We start from the raw sequence: 9344 nt of genomic DNA on the forward strand, positions 1-9344 counted from the left end.
AATAGCATATTAAAAAGCAGAGACATCACTTAACTGACAAAGGTCCCTATAGTCAAAGTTATGTTTTTTCCAGTAGTCATGTATGGGTGTGAAAGTTGGACCATAAAGAAGGCTGAGCACTGAAGAACTGAGGCTTTTGAACTGTGGTATTGGAGGAGACTCTTGAGAGTCCCTTGGACTGCAAGGAGATCCAACCAGTCCATCCTAAAGGAGATCAGTCCTGAAAATTCATTGGAAGGACTGATGCTGAAGCTGAAGCCACCTGATATGAAGAACTGACTGACTGGAAAAGATCCTGATGCTGGGAAAGATTGGGGGCAGGAGGAGAAGGGACAATAGAAGATGAGATGGTTGGATGGAATCACTGTCAATGGACATGAGTTTGAGGAAACTCCAGGAGATAGTGAAGGACAGGCAAACCAGGTGTGCTGCAGTCCGTGGAGTCACAAACAGTCAGACATGGCTTAGTGACTGAACAACAACAATAATACGTTTGAAATCATGATCACTTCTAATGCAAATATACTTTGCAGATAATTTTCTCCCTTTAATTTTAGTTTGGTTATATTTCACTTTTAATAGACTAGTTTCTCTGTTGTCGATTCCATTCTTTGCTGTTTTCTTTGATGACTTGAAAGCTGAGAAAACATTCCTCCACGAGCCTGATACATCGCTATTTTATATTCTTTGCTTTGAAAGATAAAATGATATAAGCAAGAAATTGGTGGACAGGGCTGGAAAATACGATTAGCTGGTTTTCCCAGCCACGTCATGGGGGCCTCAGCTGGCAGGTTTCTCTCTGGAGTTATGAACATTCTTAGAATATTCTGAGAAACTTTGAGTGACCAAATTCCATGAGATGTCTGAAAATTAATCACTGGACATACTGACCAGCTAATGATGAAAGATTCACTCACCAAATATTTATTAATAACCCACTCCATTATGCAAAGTCCCAGGCTTGTCATGGGTCCTGGGGGGCAATTCTGATATGGATGCTATACTCTAGGATTTCACAGAAGGGAAAGAAGCCATGTGCTGGAGATTCTCTCTTTGCCACCCCACCCCCGGCCCACTCTCTAACCTTCTCCACCTGCTCTGGGCCCCCTGGAGGCTGACCTCTATGGGCTGGATCAACACTTTGCCTTGTCTCTGTTTTCTTATTGGGTTCAGCCAGTGGGATTCCCTGGTGGCTCAGACAGTAAAGAATCTGCCTGCAATGTGGGAGACAGGGTTCAATCCCTGGTCAAGAAGATCCCCTGGATAAAGGAATGGCAACACACTCCAGTATTCTTGCCTGGGAAATCCCATGGAGAGAGGAACCTGGTGGGCTACGGTCCATAGGATCGAAAAGTCAGACTCAGCTGAGCGAACTTTCAGCCAGTGGGTGGCACTAGTGGGACAGCAGAGGGCGCTGGAGAGAAAGGTGGGGCATTTATTCCCCAGATGCCCTGCCTGCCAGGCTGCTCTCTAGCCATGTCTGTGCTCCTCTTCCCAAGCCCGGGGCTCCTCTCAGGTGACCCTCCCCCGACTCCAGGAACCATCCCCCCACCTTGTCCTTCACAGTGGTCATGGCTTCCAGCAATGGCCAGCCTTAGGGTGCCTCAGCATACTTGTTAGTTTCCCTTAAACCTGACAGTGTCTATCTAAATAGTCCCTTTGACTAAATAAACTCTCTCCAGGGGACTTCCTGGTGGTCCAGTGGTTAAGACTTCGCCTTCCACTGCAAGTTCGATCCCTGGTGGCATTTGAGCTGGACTGTGAGGACAGAACTTGGGTGGGTCAAGGGACCCATCCAAGAAAGCATGAGCATTCTGGACAGAAGCAGAGGCTGGGGGCCAGGACAAGAGGCAAAGAGGAGTTGGTGGAGGGTGGAGGTTCTCTGAGTGTGGGCCCAGCCCAGCTGCAGCAGCAGTCTCATCTAGAATAGATGCAAACCCTGCAGCCCACTATCCAGACCGACTGAATCAAAACCTCTAACCCCAGTAACCACAGTTTTAACAAGTCCTCCAGGAGATTCTGGTGCAGAATCACCAGGGTAAGGACTTTAGTCCAGAGACTGGAGAGAGATGAGGACACAAAAATGAAAAGACGAGTGTGTACTAAATCACTTCAGTCGTGTCTTACTCTCTGCGACCCCATGAGACTGTAGCTGCCAGGCTCCTCTGTCCATGGGATTCTCCAGGCAAGAATACTGGAGTGGGTTGCCAAGTCCTCCTCCAGGGGATCCTTCCGACTCAGGGATCAAACGTGCATCTCTTAGATCTTGTGCACTGGCAATCGGGTTCTTTACAACTAGCACCACCTAGAAAGTCTGGAAAGATAAGTAAGTGAGCCCTAAGTGTGCAGGGCTTAAACAGTTGTCAGAGTTTGGACTGTGGGTGATGAGTGCTGTGAACAGTGTGTGTGCGTGTGTGTGTGTGCGTGTGTGCACTTGTGGCATGAACAAAGCTGCTTCTAAGGAGTGATTGAGTTCTGTATTACGTGTCTGAATTTTTGTGTGTGCAATAAATGTTTGAATTAAGCCTTCTTAGAAAATAAAATAAAATAAGCTTCTAAGAATGAGTGGATGGACTTCCCTGGTGGTCCAGTGGTTAAGAATCCTCCTTCCAATGCAGGGGGCAGGAGTTCCATCCCTGGTCAGGGAACTAAGATCCTCCACACCTCCGGGCAATTAAACCCTCATGCCACAACTACAGAGAAGCGGAATCGCTGCGACAAAGATCCCGTGTGCCAGAACTAAGACCTCAGGCAGCCAAATAATTTAAAATAAATAAATACTGAAAAACAAAAAAGAATGAGATTGGAGGTAGAGAGGCCGTTAAGAAGGTGACTGATCACCAGGGAGAGGAAGCCTCAAACAGGGCTTTTCTACCTCAGTATGATGGGCATTTGGGGCCAGGTCACTTGGTTGTGGGGTGTCTGTCCTGTGCATTGAAGGATGTCTAGCACCATCCACGTTTCTATCTCCACTAGAGGCCGTTAGATCATTCAGTTGTGCCGACCAGAAATGTCCCAGATATCATCAAACGTCTCCTGGATGGTGAAGCTGCCCCAGTTAGGAACCCCTGGCCTAGGTGTATCAGTAGGACGGAACACGCTGTAGGGAACAGCAGTGGGGTAACACGCTGTAAGGTCAGCCACATCTGGCCGCTGGCTGGAGCACAAAGCCTGCCGTGGCGACAGCGGTCAAACTGAGAATCTAACTGAAAGCTGCTCATTAGAAATTAAATATTGATCTGTTTGGGCAAACTGCTTTCAGGAATTTTCCCCAGCAGTTTGTTCAGGTAACACTGTTCCTAAATACAGGCTCTTGGGGGAGCTCTAAAAACAGTGAGTGCGGACTCCCCTGGTGGTCCAGTGGCTAAGACTCCACGCTGCCAATGCAGGCCGCACGGATTCGATTCCTGATCAGGGAACTAGATCCCACATGCCACAGCTGAAAGATCCTGCCTGCCGCAACAAAGACCCTGAACAGCCATATAAGTAAATATTTAAGAAACAAACAAAAAGCAAGTCAGTGAGTGAACTGGACAAGGGCAGGCTGCTTCGGTGGGAAGTGATCACTTAAAACAGACCCCACCTTCTGCCTGCTCTCTCCGCCTTTCTCACCATCTGGTTTCAACCACTTCCCCTAATATCTTTTCAGTGTAGTCCTAACAATCTCCATTTTATCTTAAATAGCAATCACTAAACAGATGCCCCTTTTGGAAAATGAGCCCCCTGCTTCTCCCCTCCATCAACATCACCTCCTTTGGAGGCTGTGGGGGCCGCAGGACCACAGCCTGTTGCTGAGACTTGCCTGACCGCCAGGTCCCATGCTAGATGGGAAGAAGAGGGAAAAGTCATATACTATTGCTTTTGAGGAGTCCAGTGTTCCAGAAAAATCCACATCTTGAGGGATACAAATTCTTTTTTTAAAAAATATAAATTTATTTATTTTAATTAGAGGTTAATTACTTTACAATATTGTATTGGTTTTGCCATACATCAACATGAATCTGCCACGGGTGTACATGTGTTCCCCATCCTGAACCCCCCTCCCACCTCCCAAGAATTCTTAAACTTGACCCTGACTCAACATCACCTGTGCTTGCATGCTAAGTCACTTCAGTTGTGCAAGCCCATGAACTGTAGCCCACCAGGCTCCTCTATCCATGGGATTCTCCAGTCAAGAATACTGGAGTAGGTTGCCATTTCCTCCCCCGGGGAATCTTCTCAACCCAGGGATCCAACCCACATCTCTTATGTCTCCTGCATTTACCACTAGCGTCACCTAGGAAGCCTCACAATCTCCTGTAGGACTTGCTAAACACAGAGTTCTGGGACCCACAGTCAGAGCTGCTGAGTTAGTGGGTCAGGGGCCAGGGGATCTGTGTTTCTAATATGTCCCCCAGGGGCCATCCCCGCTCCCTGAGAACCTCCTGGCTTAGACTCATGAAGTTAAGAACAGCCATGTGACACCCTAAGCAAAGTTTAGGATCTGGCCCAGGACACCCAATCCAACTCTGCCCTTCATGTGCTGCAAAGTCTTGGGAGAGGTTTCAGGGTTCCCATTGATTAAATGATGGGTATAGCGACAGGCTGGTCTTCCCAGGTGGCTCAGTGGTAAAGAATCCACCTGCCAATGCAGGAGACTCGGGTTTCAGTCTTCAGGTCAGAAAGATCCCCTGGAGAAGAAAATGGCAGCCCACTCCAGTATTCTTGCCTAGGAAATCCCATGGACAGAGCCTGGCGGGCTACAGTCCATGGGGTTGTAAAGAGTCAGACATGACTTGGCGACTAAATAACAGCAGTGTCCTTTCATGCCAGACTCTCTGTGCTGACGCTTCTGATAAATTCTTGAGGTGGGGTATGAGTCACGCTCTAAAAATCTTAGGATTGAAGCTCCAGTCCGCTACTGTTGCAGTCTGGTAAAACAGGAGAACTTCACTGATCTCATGGCCACAGGTGACATTCAGAAGAGCTAAAGGATGCGTCAGAGCTTCAGAGTGCACAGTGAAGGAGCACTGGGAGCCCAGATCAAAAATGCCCCTGGTGGATGAGCTGTGATTTGGTTTATCACTGAGTAAAGGTTGTTGTTTGATCTCCCTGACCCCAATTCCTCCCACTCCAACATATATGTCTGAGAAAGGACATGGAAGAGAGTTAAGAGGTTTCGAGGAGGTAATTGCTGCTGATACTCCTGCAAAAGGGGCAGAGGAGGAAGTGGGGACCACCATCAGCTTCTGGGGGTTTATCTGAGGAGTATTGACTGGGGCCGCCTGGGCCGAGGGCCAGCTGTGGGCTCAGCAGTCGTCTCGGCTGAAGGCTTTTCTCCTGGCCCCTTTGGTGTGCCTGGGACTAGAGGAGAACTCTGTTATTTCCTTTCTTTGCCATCAAAATACAGGATTGTGGCCGGATAATTAGAAACTTTGTTGTTTTTCTTTTCCCTCCGCTGGACCACAGGATGGCTGTGCATCAGCCAGATTGCTCTCTTTCTGAGCGTGGATCGCTCCCAAGTTCTGAAATGTTACATATTTGTCTTTGCCATGATACCATTTGCGGTGGTGAGGGTGCAGCTCTCTTTGAAGGTCTCACATGATTTTCTTGAAATTTCCATCGTGAGGCTGGAAAGAATTCCACCCTCCCTACCAACAACTGCATAGCTGGGGTCTGACAAGTAGTGAGTTAGTGGAGCCACCATAGGAAACCTGGCTTCTGAGGGGAACCAGCAACTAGGAGCTTCTACGGAGGCACTTAGCACCTGGCAAGCAGGCCAGATGATAAGAGGCTAAGCGGATGGAGGTCCTTTTGAACACCCTTGGGCATTCCTTCTTTGAGCAATTGGCATCCTTCACTTTATATTTTGATTTCTATGTGTAAATATCGCAAAGGTGTGAGCTTCCAGGAAAAAGCAGTTCTATCAAATCTTTTATGATAAAATCATAGAATATTAGAGTTGAAAGACCCCTTTGAAACCATGTTGTTCCCAAACCATGATTCATAGAGTAGCAAAGAGAAGTTCAGAGGGTAGTGTACCTGACCTGCCCAGTATCGTGCAGCAGGTAATGAGAAGGACCAGACTGCGACCACGTTGCTGGTTCATGCTTTTACCCATCATCTGCTGTGTCCGTGAGGAATGGGGAGAGAGGGAGTTGGGGAAAGGGAAGCAGGTTGCCTTAGATGAGCCCCTACTATGTACCAGGCACTGGGCTCCGTGTTTTCCAAGTTCATTCGTCACTTAAGGGTTCCTAAGTATTAAAAAGCAGAGACATCACTTTGCCAACAAAGGTCTGTAGAGTCAAACCTGTGGTTTTTCCAGTAGTCATGTACAGATGTGAGAGTTGGACCATAAAGAAGGCTGAGCGCTGAAGAACTGATGCTTTCGAATTGTGGTGTTGGAGAAGACTCTTTAGAATTCCTTGGACAGCAAGGAGATCAAACCAGTCCATCCTAAAGTACATCAGTCCTGAATATTCATGGGAAGGACTGATGCTGAAGCTGGAGCTCCAATCATTTGGCCACCTGATGCGAAGAGCCAACTCACTGGAAAAGAGTCTGATGCTGAAGGAGACGGAAGGAGAAGAGCAACAACAGCAAAGTGCTCCTGACTGAGGCTGAAACTCCAAGTCAGCAGCCTGCAGCTGTACACATACCCAGGGACCTTAAATAGCTGTTGAAAGTCACCAAGGGACAGACAGGCGTCCACACAGCACAGAAAAGTAAACCCATCCAAATGACAGCCCCTTAGAGTTGGAGAGTTTGAGGTAGACAGGTACACTCTGCTATATTTAAAATGGATAACCAACAGGGAACTGTACAGCACAGGGAACTCTGCTCAGTGTTATGCGGCAGCCTGGATGGGAGGCGAGTTTGGGGGAGAATGGATACAACCCCTTTGCTGTCCACCTGAAACTATCACTGTGTTGTTAATTCGCTATACTCAATATAAAATTAAAAGTTAAAAAAATACTTAAAGAAAAACAATGACAACCCCTTAACCACTCAAAGGGCTTCCCTGGTGGCTCAGATGGTGAATAATCTGCCTGCTAATGCAGGAGATCCCTGGGTCAGGAGATCCCCTGGAGAAGGGAATGGCAACCCACTCCGATATTCTTGCCTGGGAAATCCCATGGACAGAGGAGCCTGGCGGGCTACAGTCTATGGGGTCACAAAGAGTAGGACACGACTCAAGGACTAACACGTCAACGCTTTTTCTAACCTCTCAGACTCCTTAACTTTGAGCCTGGAAAGGGTCGGTAAAGCAGATCAGTGCAGGATGTTGCATAACAAGGACCCAGCCCCACCGAGAATGTCTCCGAAAGCCTCTCTTCTTGTCCTTTGCTGCTCCTTTTTGGACTCTGTCTGCTCTTCTCATCTCCTTTACACACTTCCTGGTGAATCAGAATCTCTTTGAATGCAGTCCTCAGTAGACTGGGTTACAATAACAAAGCAACCATTACAACCAACATTTACTGAGTGCCCAGTAGCAGGCGTTTTACACACAATAATTCATTTAATCTTCACCACGACCCTATTATTATCTCCTAGTTTACAGTTGAGAAAATTGAGACCCACTGTGACTGACCCACCCAGAGTCACCCAGCAGAGCCAGGACTCAACATCAGGTCAGCCTGACCCCAGAGCCTGTGCTCTTCACCACCAAGCTTCTAGGTCAGATCATGTTCTTTCTTTTTTTTGGCTGTGTTGGGTCTCAGTTGTATGAGGGATCTTTCATTGCCCACCCCCACCAGGGATTAAACCCACATTCCCTGAATTGGAAGGAGGATTCTTAACCACTGGATCACTAGGGAAGTCCCTTGGCTGTGCTCTTTAACTGAAGACCTAACTCCACAAATTAATTACCAGTGGAACAATTATTTACAACTACATTTACAAGTGTGTGAAACGATGACAACTTAAGTGCGTGTTCAGTCGCTCAATTGTGTCCTACTCTTTGCCACCCCATGGACTGTGGCCCTCCAGGCTCCTCTGTCCATGGCATTCTGCAGGCAAGAATACTGGAATGGGTTGCCATTTCCTTCTCCAGGGGATCTTCCCAACCCAGGGATCGAACCCAGGTCCCGTGCATTACAGGTATTCTTCAGTGTCTGAGCCACTAGGAAAGCCCAAAATTATTCATAATCTTTGTCAACTCCAATTCTAGGGATTTACTCTCAGGAAGTATCTTTGATATAGAAAAGAATTATTTATAAAAATATTCAGCATTGCATTGCTCATGGTAGGAGATATTTGGCAAAACATTAAAATTTAGCAAAATAATAGGAGTTGTAGTAAGTAAATATGATATGACAGTGGAAAACGATGCATCTATTAGAATGATTCTGTATAAGAATATTTAAAGTATGCCAAACATTTGTAATCAACTGTTAAGTGAAAAAGCAGTTTATAAAACAGTGTCCTCCAGTGCAACCCAATTTCCTTAATATCTGACCATCACTGGGTGAGAACGTTAACATCACTGACAGCGAGGTAAGTCCATTTCACGTGCACCGTGATAAGACACAGTGAAGACTCATTACTTCCGGGGCATTTGTAACCAAAAACAGTGTATAACCTGAATGGGTTGTACATGAGGAAACACCAGGCTACCCTCAACTGAGGGGCTTCCTATAAATTAACTGGCCTGTATTTTAAAATATCAAGGTCATGGAAGGTGAAGACTGAGGGACCCTTATAGATTAAGGGAGACTAAAGAGACAAGAAAATTAAATGGATTGTGACATTCTGGGTTGGTTGCTGATCCGGGGGGCGGGGAACTACTATAAAGAAGATTATTAGGGGACTTCCCTGGTAGTCCAGTGGTTAGGAATCCACCTTCCAATGCAGAGAACTTGGGTTTGATCCCTGGTCGGGAAACTAAGATCCCATGTGCCTCAGGGCACTAAGCCTGCATGCCACACTTAGAGAAAATCCCGTGCCACAGTGAAAAACCAATATAGCGAAAATAAAATAAACCTAAAAAGAAGATGATTAGGACAACTGATATCACTTGAATACAGACTGTGGATTACATAATAGCATTAATACTAAATTTCCTGATTTTGATACTGGCACTGTGGGTCTGGAAGAGCCTTATTCTTAGGAAATAGTCACTAAAGTATTTAGGGATAAAGGGCTTGGTAACTTTAATTTTATCTCAAACGGTTCAGAAATTGTCTGTCTAAATTACATGAGTACATTGCTAAAAGTTATTATTTTTTAATAGTCACAATAACTTTTAATATATTTATGAAGATATTAGAATGTACTTAGCATATTATAAAAATAATTGAATATATCAATACACACTACACACACACATATATATATATATATCTCCAGGGAGAAAGAGGAAAAAG

This window comes from Bos mutus, chromosome 21 (assembly GCF_027580195.1).
Source record: "Bos mutus isolate GX-2022 chromosome 21, NWIPB_WYAK_1.1, whole genome shotgun sequence".
In the NCBI taxonomy this organism is placed as follows: Eukaryota; Metazoa; Chordata; class Mammalia; order Artiodactyla; family Bovidae; genus Bos; species Bos mutus.